The sequence below is a fragment of the Oncorhynchus gorbuscha genome, linkage group LG01 (assembly GCF_021184085.1).
Source record: "Oncorhynchus gorbuscha isolate QuinsamMale2020 ecotype Even-year linkage group LG01, OgorEven_v1.0, whole genome shotgun sequence".
NCBI classification, from domain to species: domain Eukaryota; kingdom Metazoa; phylum Chordata; class Actinopteri; order Salmoniformes; family Salmonidae; genus Oncorhynchus; species Oncorhynchus gorbuscha.
The window spans coordinates 61997790-62013346 of NC_060173.1; the positions used below are offsets into that span (position 1 = coordinate 61997790).

The following is a 15557-nucleotide window of genomic DNA, read 5'->3' on the forward strand; positions in this document are numbered from 1 at the left end:
GTTCACCCTCCCTCCACTAGTCTTTCTCTGTTCTCACCTCGTTACCTACATTATACATGGGTAACACCAGCCCTCATATCCTCGCCCTTCGCTTAGACATGTAGCCTAATGTCCTTTCTCTGACCCTAACTCTCCCATTCACAGTTAACATAATTTATCCATTCTCTCACCCTATTTATAACTCCATTAGATACAGGTAACACCACCTGTCCACCCTCTAGCCCTACCTCTTTTAGAAGTACTGTAGGTACAGTAACACCTCCTCTCACCCTACTGTACTTCACTAAATACACATCTCCTTTCCACCTGCCTGATTTGGATATTGAGCCCAATGTCCTCACTTTCAGACTCAGGTAACACTGTATTTAAGAGAAAGAAGAATAGAGAAAGTGCATAAGCGAGATAAGTAGAGGAAGGAAAGGAAACAAAGAGAGGAAGCCTCAAGACTATTGGAACACAGCACAACGCTCTAATAGTGGCAACGGGGTGGTATAATGACACAGAGAGGCCCCAGTAAATAAGGTCACGGCGAGCCACAGATTTACAACACGCTCCCGTTTGAAGCCGATTTTAATCATACTGGCGGGATTACAGCCGCTCGTAAAGCCAAGCAGTCAGCCTCATTGTTAACCTCCGATTGCTTTCAGAGTAGTAAATATGGCCGTTGAGGCCTTGCCAGATGCTTTATGGGAGAAGGGGGCGGAGCCCGCCACGTCCAGCGCCCATCCTTGGCGTGATGGATAACAGAGAGGATGGAGCAGCTAGTAAATAAACGTATGGTTCCCAGACAGAACGCAGACGGAATAGACTGACTGGACTAGGTGGAGTTCACAATGGCTTCCATTGATGTGGAGATCTGGGTCCTAAAGCTCCACCTTTTTAGGTCCTTTAATCTGTGATGGAATATAATGCACAGTTACACTTTGTAATTTGCTAGGTGATTCAACACAAACCGAACACAAGGAAACAAAAACATCAGCTTACTTTTGTTCCTACCCCCAGGACATTAGCTAACTTATGTTCCTACACCTTTCCCACAAACTAATGAAATGTTAAGAGCATTCACAATGCTGGTTTGTGGATGTCTTAATGTCTTATTGGTTTATTTATGTAGAGCTATTACAGTGGTGGCCTAAACGTGACCTAAATGTCTGAATGAAAGGAATGAATGAACAAGTGCCTCCATATAGAGCTGGGTTTTGTTATCGATCAGCTGATTGGCTTGTTGGTTAAGTGGATGTAGATCTCCCATGAGGCATTTGGCACAGAGGTTCTACAGTACATAGCCTAGCCTTGAGTGTGTGTGTGACACAGGGTTTGCTTTGTGTCATTTTCCACAAGTGTGTCACCAAGCCCATTTATGGCTCTGGGTTTGTTCAGTCTTCTGTGATTTGAAGTAAAGCACTTGTTCAGTTGCCAAGGCAAGGCTAGAAGCTATTATAGCCAGTCCATTCCCCGTTTTGGCTAAATGATATAAGAGGTCTTTAAAATGGGACTTGCCTCAAGTGTTCCTTCAGCCACGCAACCAGAATAGGGCTCAGGGTCCATCTAGACGTCTGTGATTTAGATTCAGTAGAACAGTGATTTTGAGGCACCCTGGACGTGTTTAAAAAAGCACAAGGCTGTACCGGTAGAGCTATTGTACCGCTGGGTCTTCCTACCTCTGGTTTATGGAGGTGTTAGTGAGACTGTCAAATCCCTCCCCAGGCAGTTCTAAAGATTACTTCTCCATATTAATTACAAAACCTTAAGTAGGTGAGCTCTCCTCATAGACAGAAAGGGACAGAAAGACAAAGAGAGGGTGTGGGAGAGAGTTGATAAACATTTCTTCTCCATATGACAAACGCACAACACCGCCAGTAGGTGGGCTCTCCTCAGAGACAGAGAGGGAATGAGAGTGGGAGAGCGGAGGAGAGTGAATGAAAGAGAGATGGACAGAAAGACATGGCGAGAGAGTGAGGAAGATAATGAGAGAGGGTTGAAGATTTATCATCCATATTAAATATAACAACTTCAGTCTATGCAAAGACATAGATGTAGATAGAGTGGGATAGTGAGTGAAAGAGAGATGGAGCTACAGATGCAGGGAGAGAAAGAGTTGATAAAGTTTTCCACTTCATATTACACGGAACAAAAAGATTAATGTAACATGTAAAGTGTTGGTCTCCTGTTTCTGGAGCCGAAATTAAAGATCTCAGACATCTAAATGCACTAAAAAGCGTATTTCTCAATGTTGTGCTTAAATTAGCTTACATCCCTGTTAGGGACAATTTCTCCTTTGCCAAGATAGTCCATCCAGCTGACAGGTGTGGCATATCAAAAAGCTTATTAATCAGCATGATCATTACACAGGTGCACCTTGTGCTGGGGACAGTAAAAGGCCACTCTAAAATGTGAAGTTTTGTCACCCAACACAATGCCACAGATGTCCCAAATTTTGAGGGAGAATGCTGACTGCAGTCATGTCCAGCAGAGCTTTTGCCAAATAATTTTAGGTTTAGAGAAATTGGCAGTACGTCCAACTGGCCTCACAATCGCAGACCACGTGTATGGTGTCTTGTGGGCAAGCGTTTTGCTGATGTCAATGTTGTGAACAGAGTACTCCATGGTGGCAGTGGAGTTATGGTATGGGAAGACATAAGCTACAGACAATGAACACAATGGCATTTTATCAATTGCAATTTGAACGCACAGAGATACCGTGACGAGATCCTGAGTGCATTCATCTGCCGCCATCACCTCATGTTTCAGCATAGTAATTCAAGCCCCATGTCGCAAGGATCTGTACACAATCCCTGGAAACTGAAAATGTCCCAGTTCTTCCATGGCCTGCATACTCACCAGCCATGTCACCCATTGAGCATGTTTGGGATTCTCTGGATCAACGTGTATGACAGCATGGTTCAGTTCCCACCAATATCCAGCAACTTAGCACAGTCATTGAAGAGGAGTGGGACAACAGTCTACAGGCCACAATCCATAGCCTAATCAACTGTATGCGAAGGAGTTGTGTCCACTGCATGAGGCAAACGGTGGTCAGTCCAGGTACTGACTGGTTTTCTGATGGTGTCTGTGATGCATATCTGTATACCCAGTCATGTTAAATCCATAGATTGGGGCCTAATTAATTTTATTTCAATTGACTGATTGCCTTATATGAACTGTAACTCAGTAAAATCTTTGAAAATGTTGCATGTTGCGTTTATTTGTGACCCGATTCAGGAAACAAGGCGTATATCGCAGGTCATGACTTCACAAGAGAGCCTTTTGAACTTTTTTTATTTATTTTTTATTAAAATACATTTTTTGGGGCAGAAATGCCATCTCGAGCATGTGAACTTTCATGTGCCTTAATATCAAACTTGTATGTCATCTGTAAATACGAATAAAATTGTTAAATTACGGGCCTAGTTGGTTTAACCAGAGAGAAAGGGAGCAACCTTCCCGCTAACCATGATTGGCTGAGATAATGAGTGGGCTGGACATGCCGAGAGATGAGTTCGGATAGGCCTTTCTACTGCAGTATTTTTTAAAGATATAATGTTAGCCATGGAGAACTGCAAATACATTGCTACTGCTCTCAATAACATTGCTGCCCTGAATTTATCAGGCGCTATTGACAAAGGTGAGAAAAAGTTGTGATGGACTTCTTTCTGAACGAGGAATGCTGGCTCTCTCACTCTGAAATTAACATGTTTTGAAATCAGTGGAACACAACGGGCCAAACAAGCTGTGCAAACTAAATTGGAAACAACACAGGAACTCTTATAAAATGGATTGCAGTCTGCCATGAAGCTTTCATCCATGTATACAGGTAAGAATCCAGCTACAGATTCAGCTATTATACATTTCTAATTTAGGTAGAAAGCAGGTTTCATTGCAAGCTAATGCTTGCTGTTAGCTAGCCAGTTGGAGTTTGATGGCTGGCTTGCTAGCTAATGTTTAACCTATTTGGTTAACTTTAGCCTGCTATGACAAACGGTTTGTATTGCTAGTAATGTTATTCTATGGATTAGGATTATAGTTCATTTCTTAGCTAGCTAACGTTAACGTGACCTGTCTAAACAAAAGATCCCAAGTTAAAGCTTGCTGTTAGCTAGTTAACTTTAGCTGAGGTTAGATGGCTGGCTTGCTAGCTAACATTAACGTATGTGTATGACGCGTGTGTAATGTTAGTGATGTTTTCTCAGAATGCCATTTTGCATTGCTAGTTATAGCCTAATATTAGCTAGCTAACTAGCTAACATTGAACCTATTGGTTAACTCTAGCTATGACGATCGCTTTGTACTGCTAGTTAAAGCTTGCTGTTAGATGGCCGGCTAGCTACAGTAGCTAACATTACCTGTATGAACTGTGTGTAGTGATGTTCTCAGAATGCCATTTCGCATGTATTGCATAATAATGCAAACATATTTCTATCTGGAATTTCTTTCAGCTTCAATCAGTAGAACACACCTGACTCTAAGCCACCAGCCATACAGTCATCAAAAATAGAGCTAGCAAGCAAAGGCAGCAGCGCAGTCATCAACTACATGCACCATTTCTTCACCAACGACCAAAAACAGCTGTGGACCTGAATTGTGATAACTGCAGTGGTCAAAACAAGAACAAGTTTGTGCTCTGGTATTGTGCCTGGTGGACCACCAGAATCTGGACCTTCACTTCCTGATCACAGGCAACGCCAAGTTTGCCCCCGACTGGTGCTTCGGCCTCATCAAGCAGTGCTTCAAAAGAGTGAACACTGAGATTGCTGGTGTTGTGAAGGACAGCACTGTGACAGGGGTCACTCTGACAGGGGTCAACATCCCAGTATCAGCACTTCAGGTAAAAAAAAAAAAATAATAATAATTGTATGAGGTTACTCTTATCTAAACCTGGGAGGTGAATTGATATTTGTGCAGGGTTATAATGCTTTCAGATTGTTGTTGTTATTCTCTGTTTTACAGTTTCGTTGCTCTGGAGCCTGGTGTTGTCGCCAAGGAGTGTTCGGACTGTTGGGACCAGGTTTCAGCTGCTGCGCAACGCTGACATCCTTCCTCCCATAGATGGTCTGCATGTAAAAGCACCACCTGGACTGGACACAGCTAGACAAACTATATTTTTGACAAGATCAGGGAGTTTTGCGGTGAAGAGACTATGGACATCACGTGCCCTGTACCAAAGTCAAGGACAGGACAGAAGCAGGCTCCCTGCTTGGGAATATAGATTCTCTTTGATCACGTGTGGTTTGGACGGACCAGACATGAGCTCTATCAATAGTACCTCTATTCACATGACTCTCTCCTAACACACACGCCATATGTTGCTGCTACTATTGTTTACCCCGCTGCTCAGCCACTTTACCTCTGATTGTATGCATTTAATTACCTCGTCTGTCACCGATATTGATATTGTTTTTTTTACATACTGTATATTTTATCTATATTGACACTATCTATTTCTGATATTGCTACCATGCAAGTAACCATTTGGCTGTATCATTTACACCTTCTGTAGAGACCCATCCACTTAGCGAGACTTAGCAAAATATTGATGTATAAAATCAATATTGATGTGTGGTCGTAACATGATTTTATGGCATACCACAATAATATCTTGTGACTGTATCCAGTGTCCACCACATAAATATATGGAGCATGCATCAGTTTATGTACTGTAAAAAAAACTCACTCAGGTTGCAAGGCCTTAATTTAGGTATGGAATACTATGTGATAAGTGCGTGTGTAACAGTATATAAAGTATGCTACTGTAGTGCTGTGAAGGTATTTGGGCAGTGGTATAAAGTACTTCAGTAAAAATACTTTAAAGTATTACTTAAGTAGTTTTTTGTGGTATCTGTACATCCTATTTATACTTTCCTACCCTATTGAACTTTTACTTCGCTACATTCGTAAGGAAAATAATGTACTTTTTACTCCATACATTTTCATTGACACCCAAAAGTACTTGTTACATTTTGACAGGAAAATTGTCCAATTCACACACTTATCAAGAGAACATCCCTGGTCATCCCTGCGGCGTCTGATCTGGCAGACTCACTAAACACAAATGCTTCGTTTGTAAATTATGTCTGAGTGTTGGAGTGTGCCCCTGGCTCTCAGTCAAGAAAAATTATGAAATTGTGCAATCTGATTTGCTTAATATAAGGAATTTGAAATGGTTTATATTTCAACTTTTACATTTGATACTTCCGTCAAATGATTTTATTATATATTATTTTTTTTTAAATACAATTTTAAGCGTCATCTAATATTTATTAAATATTTGTATCTGTTTACCTGGAATGTTTCCTTATTGTAGGCTACTACCACTTTTAGTCTTTTAGTCTGGCTTAAGAGGGTGGGAACAATGCTGAATGGGTAGACAAAGGAGAGCTTTCTAGTAGGTACCAAAACATTCTAAAGCCCTTTTCTCAAAAGTGAGATTACAAGTTAATCAACTTTCAAAGCAGAAATACTTTCCCATTATTCCTCAACTGTAGTGTGACATTCCATTTTGTAGCTCTGAGTCTCTATTTCTATCCAACGTAAAAAAACAAAAAAAAAACATTTAAAATGTTGCTACCTAAGACCGAATCCAGGTGGTGAGTCACACTTGTGTTCAGTATAGATACACCAAAGTGTCTAAAGGTTCCCTGGAGGGCTTCCTGAACACGTTCTTAGCCCCACTCGCCACCTCTGTAGGTCTGGCTCTCAATCTATTCAAAACAAGTGTTATAAACCCCAGCTGAAGGTCTACAACAACAATGTTGGGTTTTTGTAAGATCCATTCAAAAAGTGGAGCATCAGAATGCTAGTGTGCTGTTTTATCTTGGCTGTGGGATGCATAACAAAGGATAAATCAAATGGAGAAAAGGAATAGCCACCATTTTGCAAGACACAAAAAAAATATTTAGGGTTGTCGATGATATTCAGGCGTTCTTCATTGCATTATTATTAGTTAGAATTCTAACTTCTAGAAATACAGCCAATACTATTATGACCGCTCCATACACATCCAATACTAATTTGACTGCTCCATACAGTATATAAATCAATTCGCCACAGACACAACTCTGGCTGTTGTTGTGTGGTCAGTAAAGCTGGCCCTCAAGTATTTCACAGGCCAGTGTTGGTCCACACTGTCCACACACAGCCCTGGTGTGAGTCTGGATGTTCCTAAATACATCAGGCATGGCTACAGGGGCCTGTCCTTACATCCACACCCCACCACCAGGGGCTATTTCTGGGACAGCAGGAATCCTGTTTACTCTCATACTAACACGTTTTCCGCCAACTTTACCATTTCGTCAACCTTTTCCGCTTTTTCCTTATCTGAACGTTTTTGCCAGTATTAAAGCCGAAACGGTTATTTCCGCCTGCCGACCTACAGTGGTTCTTCCTTTAAAAGTTACAAGCTTATGCTGCGACCGTTAGTGGTAGATGGTGGCATTCCGTGATTGCACCACACTATTACAAGGGGGAGTTAAAACGCTGATCTATCGGTAGTCTAAACTGTGGCAATTAATGGAGGTGTTTTCAGTCTGAGAGTCTCTCTTCTCTGGCACTAGAGTCCTGCAACAACAAAAAACCATTGGCAGTCCTGGAGTTAAGAGAGAACTTCGGTAAATACAATGGGGGAATGTAGACTTTTTTTAAATAAATAGGCACAGTGAACATTTGGTTTCTCCCGCTCTAAAAACATAAATAAATCATTCAAAATAATGATTTTCTCACCCCATGTTCAAGAATGGCCCTTTTCCCTTTATTCAGATTACAACTGATCACTTTCAGTTATTTGAAACAAAATATTCTCCAAATTATCTTGACTTTTTAAACAAGTCATAGAAAGCTGGTTGCAATTTCAGTTTATTTGTCACGCCCTGACCAAAGAGAGCCTTTTATTCTCTATGTTGGTTAGGTCGGAGTGTGACTAGGGTGGGCTATCTAGGTTATTATATGTCTATGTGGCCTGGTATGGTTCCAATCATTGTCTTTGATTCCAATCGTTGTCTATTTCTGCTCTGAGACAAGCATGAGGACTGGTATTGATAAATCAATTAGATTTTTATTTTCACTGAATCTCCATGTGGGTATTGATAAACCTACAATTAGGGTGTGAAGATGCTAGGATTATTTTGCACTTCACTTGCAGTCACTTAGTAGCCTACTCCAAACCGGTCACGTTGTACAGCGCCAACTTTTGAAAGCAAGTCAACGCCCACCCTCCCCCCATGTTAACAAAACTTTTTATCTCTTTTTTTATTCTCCTATTTTCGCCACCTTTCCCTCAGCTATACATCCATGGCTCTTCCTATAACATCTGTCTCCATCTAATCCTTGTTTAGTGTTTTCTAAATCAGGCGCTGTCTGTCAGATATATACTTTTTTGTTTTTCTTGGAATAGAAACACCATCATTGTAATCAAATGAATTAAGCTACATTTCTTAAAATCAATCCTATATACTATGTTCTTACAAAAAAGCTTTTTAAATTCTCTAGTACAGCCAATATTAATAACAGTCAAAAGCTTCTCAATGATGCCCTCTGGAGGTCAAACTAGCACTAACTAGCATTAATGGCAGCAATGGCTGACACTTAAATAACGTGCCATAGAATTCTGCAGCAGCTGGCAAACTGTGCTGCAGTATGACGCAACTTTTAAAGGAAGAACCACTGAAGTAATACTTTCTGTAAACTTCTGCCTACAGCTTAGTATGACATGTAGCCGTAATGTTGAGGCAGCATTGGCACACACTACACTTTTAAGCTGTTTATGATTGCTAGGCAGTGCCAGTTAACCATCCTCGTGCCAGTCCTAAACGTTGCTAGACATGTCACTTCTCCCATCTCTTCACATATCCCACCACGAAGCATGCATGCAATGTTTTCTTTACCACAACTGGGTGGGTCAATAAAGTATTACTTCGGGAATAAATATCACTGAATTACAAAAATATTGGAATAAAGTAGGCTAATGCAATTAAAGGCATGTCTGAAATTGTTGCTTCCTCAAACTCTCAAAGTTATCCAATCGTTGTAGTAAATTTTAATCAATATCCTATCCACATGTAGTCAACTAGATGATAATTTCAGCAACATTTGGATTGGGATAGCGCCATTGCACTGCTTTGAGACAAGAGTCTGAACTTGTCTTGATAAATCAATCAATGTCAGATTTTTGTTTTCACTGAATCTCCGCAGCCTACAATTATATGGGGGAAATGTTAGCTAAGTTGAGGTGAGTGCTGCTCTTGTCTAGTTGGCTCATTTATTAGAACATTTTGCCAGAATTTTATGTAGTTTAAAACCTCTTGGCGCACCGATCCATTTAGCGGGATCATTTTTGTCAACATGCTGAATTGCAGAGAGCCAAATTCAAATTAAATTACTAAAAATATTAAATTTTCATTAAATCACAAGTGCAATATACTAAAACACAGCTTAGCTTGTTGTTAATCTGACAACTGGCGTGTCAGATTTAAAAAAAGAAGCTTTACAGTGAAAGCAAACCAAGCGTTTATGTTAGGACAGCTCTCTCAGCAGACAAAACATTACAAACAGCTAGCAGCAAAGAAGATTGGTCACGAAAGTCAGAAAAGCAATAAGATTAATCGCTTACCCTTGATGATCTTCGGATGTTTGTACTCACAAGACTCCCAGTTACACAATAAATGTTTGTTTTGTTCGATAAAGATTATTTTTATAACCAAATGGTTGGCGCATTTTGTTGAGTAATCCACAGGCAGGTCACGACGGGCAGACGAAAATTCCAAATAGTATCCGTAAAGTTCGTAGAAACATGTCAAACTTTTTTTATAATCAATCCTCAGGTTGTTTTTACAAGAAATAATCGATAATATTTCAACCGGGCGGCAGCCTTTTCAAAAGGAGAGAGAGAGAAAAGGTCTGCTCCAAGCTGCTCGCGCATGCAAAACTCTGGGGACACAGCCATCCACCGACGCGATGTGATCATTCTCGACTCATTTTTCAGAATAAAAGCCTGAAACTATGTCTAAAGACTGTTCACACCTTGTGGAAGCTATAGGGAAATTAATTTAGTTGATATGCCTTTAAATGGTGGACAGGCTTGCAATGTACAGAGAGGTTTCAAAATAACAGCATTTCCTGGTTGGATTTTCCTCAGGTTTTCACCTGCAATATCAGTTCTGTTATACTCACAGACAGTATTTTGACAGTTCTGAAAACTTTAGAGTGTTTTCTATCATGATCTGCCAATTATATGCATATTCTAGCTTCTGGGCCTGAAAAATAGGCAGTTTCATTTGGGTACGTTATTCATCCAAACATCAAAGCCCCCTAGTCTTTAAGTGGATTATTTTGCTCTTCATTCAAAGTCACTAGTAGCCTAGTCCTACTCCCGACCAAAAGCCTGTGACTTCACTGACTTGTCTCAATCAATGTGTTTTTGTTCAACTGAATCTCCATCTGTGTAGGCTATTTGGTTAATTGGTTTCTGGCTGGGCAAATAAGTGGAGGTGGTATAGCTCGAGACTTTTGAAAATCAAATTGGTTTTAATTGATTTCATTTATTTGGATTTTATTTTTGATGGTGTATATTCAATGGATTTATCAAAATAGATGCCCACCGGCACACCACTACTACCACTCGTCATCGGTATGCTGGCATGCACACGGGAGGTGCAGTTGAAGTTGGTTTACATACACCTTAGCCAAATACATTTAAACTCAGTTTTTCACAATTCCTGACATTTAATCATAGTAAAAATTCCCTGTAAATTAGCATCAACACTTTATTTTAAGAATGTGAAATGTCAGCATAAATGTAGAGATAATGATATATTTCAGCTTTTATTTCTAATATTAATATTTGGTAGCATTGCTTGGGTCAAACGTTTTGGTTAGCCTTCCACAAGCTTCCCACAATAAGTTGGGTGAATTTTGGCCCATTCCTCCTGACAGAGCTGGTGTAACTGAGTCAGGATTGTTGGCCTTCTTGCTCGCACACACTTTTTCAGTTCTGCATACACATTTTCTATAGGATTGAGGTCAGGGCTTTATGATGGCCACTCCAATACCTTGACTTTGTTGTCCTGAAGCCATTTTGCCACAACTTTGTAAGTATGCTTGGGGTCATTGTCCATTTGGAAGACCCATTTGCGACCAGGCTTTAACTTCCTGACTGATATCTTGAGATGTTGCTTCAATATATCCACCTAATTTTCCGTTCTCATGATGCCATCTATTTTGTGAAGTGCACCAGTCCCTCCTGCAGCAAAGCACCCCCACAACATGATGCTGCTACCCCTGTGCTTCACAGTTGGGATGGTGTTTCTAAGCTTGCAAGCTTCCCCCTTTTTTCCTCCAAACATAACAATGGTCATTATGGCCAAACAGTTCTATTTTTGTTTCATCAGACCAGAAGACATTTCTCCAAAAAGTACGATCTTTGTCCCCATGTGAAGTTACAAACGGTAGTCTGGCTTTTTTATGGTGGTTTTGGAGCAGTGGCTTCTTCCTTGCTGAGCTGCCTTTCAGGTTATGTCGTTATAGGACTCGTTTTACTGTGGATATTGATACTTTTGTACCTGTCTCCTCCAGTATCTTCACAAGGTCCTTTGCTGTTGTTCAGGGATTGATTTGCACTTTTCGCACCAAAGTATGTTCAGAACACGTCTCCTTCCTGAGCGTTATGACAGCTGCGTGGTCCCATGGTGTTTATACTTGCATACTGTTGTTTGTACAGATAAATGTGGTACCTTCAGGCATTTGTAAATTGCTCCCAATGATGAACCAGACTTGTGGAGGTCTCACATTGTTGGGGTAGGAATTTCCTGAATTATTTTTATTTCCCCATGATGTCAAGCAAAGAGGCACTGAGTTTGAAGGTAGGCCTTGAAATTCATCCACAGGTACACCTCCAATTGACTCAAATTATGTCAATTAGCCTATCAGAAGCTTCTAAAGCCATGACATAATTTTCTGGAATTTTCCAAGCTGTTTAAAGGCACAGTCAACTTAGTGTATGTAAACTTCTGACCCACTGGAATTGTGATACAGTAAATTATAAGTTAAATAATCTGTCTGTAAACAATTGTTGGAAAAATTACTTGTGTCATTCACAAAGTAGATGTCCTAACCGACTTGCCAAAACTATAGTTTGTTAACAAGACATTTGTGGAGTGAAAAACAAGTTTTAATGACTCCAACCTAAGTGTATGTAAACTTCCAACTTCAACTGTAATTGTGGGCCAGAATGTGGAAAAAATGGGCCTGTTTGTGATGGGGTGATATAAACAATGTCCCAAAAAATTACAGCTAAAATATCGTAAATCCTATGTGAACGCAGGATTTTTGAGACGAATCAGAGAGAGGGAGAGAGACCTGCCTACACATTGGTGTCTGTGCCTCTCATCCTAGCTCCTAGCCAGGGTTGGGTAGGTTACTTTCTAAATATAATCTGTTACAGTTACTAGTTAGTTACCTGTCCAAAAATTGTAATCAGTAACTTAACTTTTAGATCCCCAAACTCAGTAATGTAATTTGATGACTTTAATTTTGGATTACTTTCCCTTAATAGTCAATAGAAGAAGACAAAAAGGGTCCATCAAACACATCTGGTGTGTCATCATAGTGGTCTCTGACTTGGTCAGACTCGCTCAGGGGGAACAAACTTAAACTTGCGCCTTTTTTCAATGCTGAATTGAACTCATGGATACCGTTTTTAGCAGCTTCCTTCAAACTGCACAGTGACATACAAATGGTATCAACCAGTTCAGTTCATCTGACTATGGGGAAGTAGAAAAAGGGCCCGATGTTTTCCTTTAATTAATGCCGTCGTGAAACAGTTGTGGACTATTGACGCAGTCGTGAAATCCCTTTGTAGTGTTGATTAACGTTTACACTCGTGGGAATTGGTCTATATGGATAGGGCTAAATTGAAATGTTTCTTACAGAATAAATCTGAAAGCATAATGCATAACCATGGTACCAATTGAAAGGGAACAGTTTAGAGATAATGGGAAAATGATGAGACCAAAGGTGAGGAGGACACAACAGTTCATCTGACACAAGACTGAATATATGACTAAAATATGACTGATTTTATGTCTTTTACATTTACTGTACTTTTTGCCTCATTTGTTGATAAATACATCTGAAAATACTCTGGATACCTTCAGTATAACATGATAAGAATATTCCTGGAAAATGTGGGGTAGGTGCAACATGAAAAAATAATTACAAGGGTTTGAGTGTTATCTCCAAGTGGCCACACATCTCACTGAAGTGTGCACGGTTCCTAAGTCACTTTAATGCACTTTACTTTACTCAAATAATAGTCTTTAGCTATACGCTTTTTTTTCTTGAGCTCTCTGAGCTGTGCCGTTGAGGAAATAGAGCAAGAACACTTGGACTTGTTGTATTTGGATCCCTGCGTTCCCCGCCATCACACAATTACTGTTGTTGTTTACGCAATCCAAAAAACGGTCCATTATAAATCACAACCTGGGTCAGGTGGATATACGGTTGTTCTATTGCCAACAGTGTTGGGCTTTCACAATGCAATTCAGGGAAACCAATCATCATTTTGACACGCATAGAAAGGAGTCTACACGCATTTCGGTGCGTGTAGACAGAACATAGGCTCATTCTGTTCAGAACAACCCAGGGTATGACGCCATGTCATCTTGTAACTGTACATCAAACATAGTCATCATAAACGTTGGCACTGTATATGACATTTGGTTTATGATTTGGAAATGTGTACATTTGGACTCGCTGGTGTTTGGCTTGCTTGTATGACATCAAAGCGGTATTTATTATAATCCTCAGTCTCTCGTCTTTCAAAATACATACGAGTCTTCTTAATTTACAGCCTTTCCCTCACCCAGACAATGAACAAGTTCCCCTATTAGCGGGAGGGATGGGGACGACTTCTTATCGCACGAGATGCTCAAGTTCAGAACGGCTGTCAGTCAAAACCCATACAGCGCTATGAAGCGCATTGCCAGAGCATGTTACTGTACAGCCGCTGTACAGTTACTTTGGACTGTTGTGAAGCCGTTCTGCACTATTCGTGCAGTTACAGTGAGCTCCAAAAGTATTGGGACTCTTGGCTCTGTACTCCAGCATTTTGGATTTGAAATGACACAATGATGTTAAAGTACAGACTGTCAGCTTTAATGTGAGGGTATTTTCATATCGGGTGAACCGTTTACAGCACTTTTTGTACATAGTCACCCCCATTTTGTGGACCTAAAGTATTGGGACAAATTCACTTCTACTGTATGTGTTTTAAAGTAGTAAAAATGTAAGCATTTAGTTCCATATTCCTAGCATGCTATGACGACATTAAGCTTGTGCCTGTACAAACGTGTTGGATGCATTTGCTGTTTGTTTTGGTGTTTCAGATTATTTTGTGTCTAAATAGAAATGAATGGTAAATAATGTATTGTGTCATTTTGGAGTCACTTTTATTGTAAATAAGAATAGAATATGGTTCTAAACACTTCTACATTCATGTGGATGTTACCATGATTAGGGATAATCCTGAATGAATTGTGAATAATGATGAGTGAGAAAGTTGCAGACACACAATATCATACCCCAAAGACATGTTCACCTCTCACCTTTACAATAACGGGAGGTTAGTATTTTTTGGGAGGGTATGATATTTATGCCTCTAACTTTCTCACTCATCATTATCCACGATTCATTTATCCCTAATCATGGTAGCATCCACATTAATGTAGAAGTGATTAGAAACATATTCTATTCTTATTTACAATAAAAGTGACTCCAAAATAACATACATTATTACATTATTTACCATTAATTTCTATTAGACACAAAATAATCTGAAACACAACCAAAACAAACAGCAAATGCAAAATACCCTCAAATTAAAGCTCAGTGTCACGTTCTGACCTTAGTTCTTTTGTTATGTCTTTTGTGTTTTTGTGTTTGGCCTGATATGGTTCTCAATCAGAGGCAGGTGTCGTTAGTTGTCTCTGATTGAGAATCATACCTAGGTAGCCTTTTCCCACCTGTGTGTTGTGGGTGATTGTTTTCTGTTGAGTGTTTGTATCTGCACCAGACAGAACTGTTTCGGTTTTGTTCGTTCACTTTGTTGTTTTTGTTCAGGGTTCATTTACTTTATTAAAAAGATGGACACTTACCACGCTGCGCATTGGTCCTCACCTTCCTCCACCACTAACGACCGTTACACACAGTCTGCCCTTTAACCTGATAATCATTGTACAATGTCAAATCCAAAGTTCTAGAGTACAGAGCCAAAACAACAACAAAACTGGTCACTGTCCCAATACTTTGGGAGCTCACCTGTTCCTGTAGCAGTGGTGCAATTCTGAACACCCTTGTATGTTCATTTGGACAGCGGGGAGTGTCTTGAACTCAGGGGCCCTGGACCCCCCCTCACAAGAATCAAGACAAATCACAAGACAAATTAGGCCTATGTGGTTAAGCATCCACAGAGGGCCAGATCACAGTGCGAGAGAGTGGGTACTCAGCAGGGAGGGATACAATAAAAGCGTTCTTCCCTGATAATACCAGTAAGTCTGCTCTGTATCTCCTGT

At 40.1% G+C, this 15557-nt stretch overlaps 1 protein-coding gene and 1 long non-coding RNA gene across 2 annotated transcripts in view; both read left to right on the forward strand.

Moving 5' to 3' along the window:
- b4galnt4a (beta-1,4-N-acetyl-galactosaminyl transferase 4a) overlaps positions 1 to 15557 on the forward strand; it is a 470997-nt gene that overhangs the window by 185249 nt on the left and 270191 nt on the right. The gene's annotated exons all lie outside the window — the stretch shown is intronic.
- On the forward strand, positions 3495 to 5752 carry LOC124040922. The gene is made up of 3 exons (XR_006839824.1): positions 3495 to 3814; positions 4437 to 4825; positions 4948 to 5752. It is a non-coding gene; the product is annotated as an uncharacterized LOC124040922 (long non-coding RNA).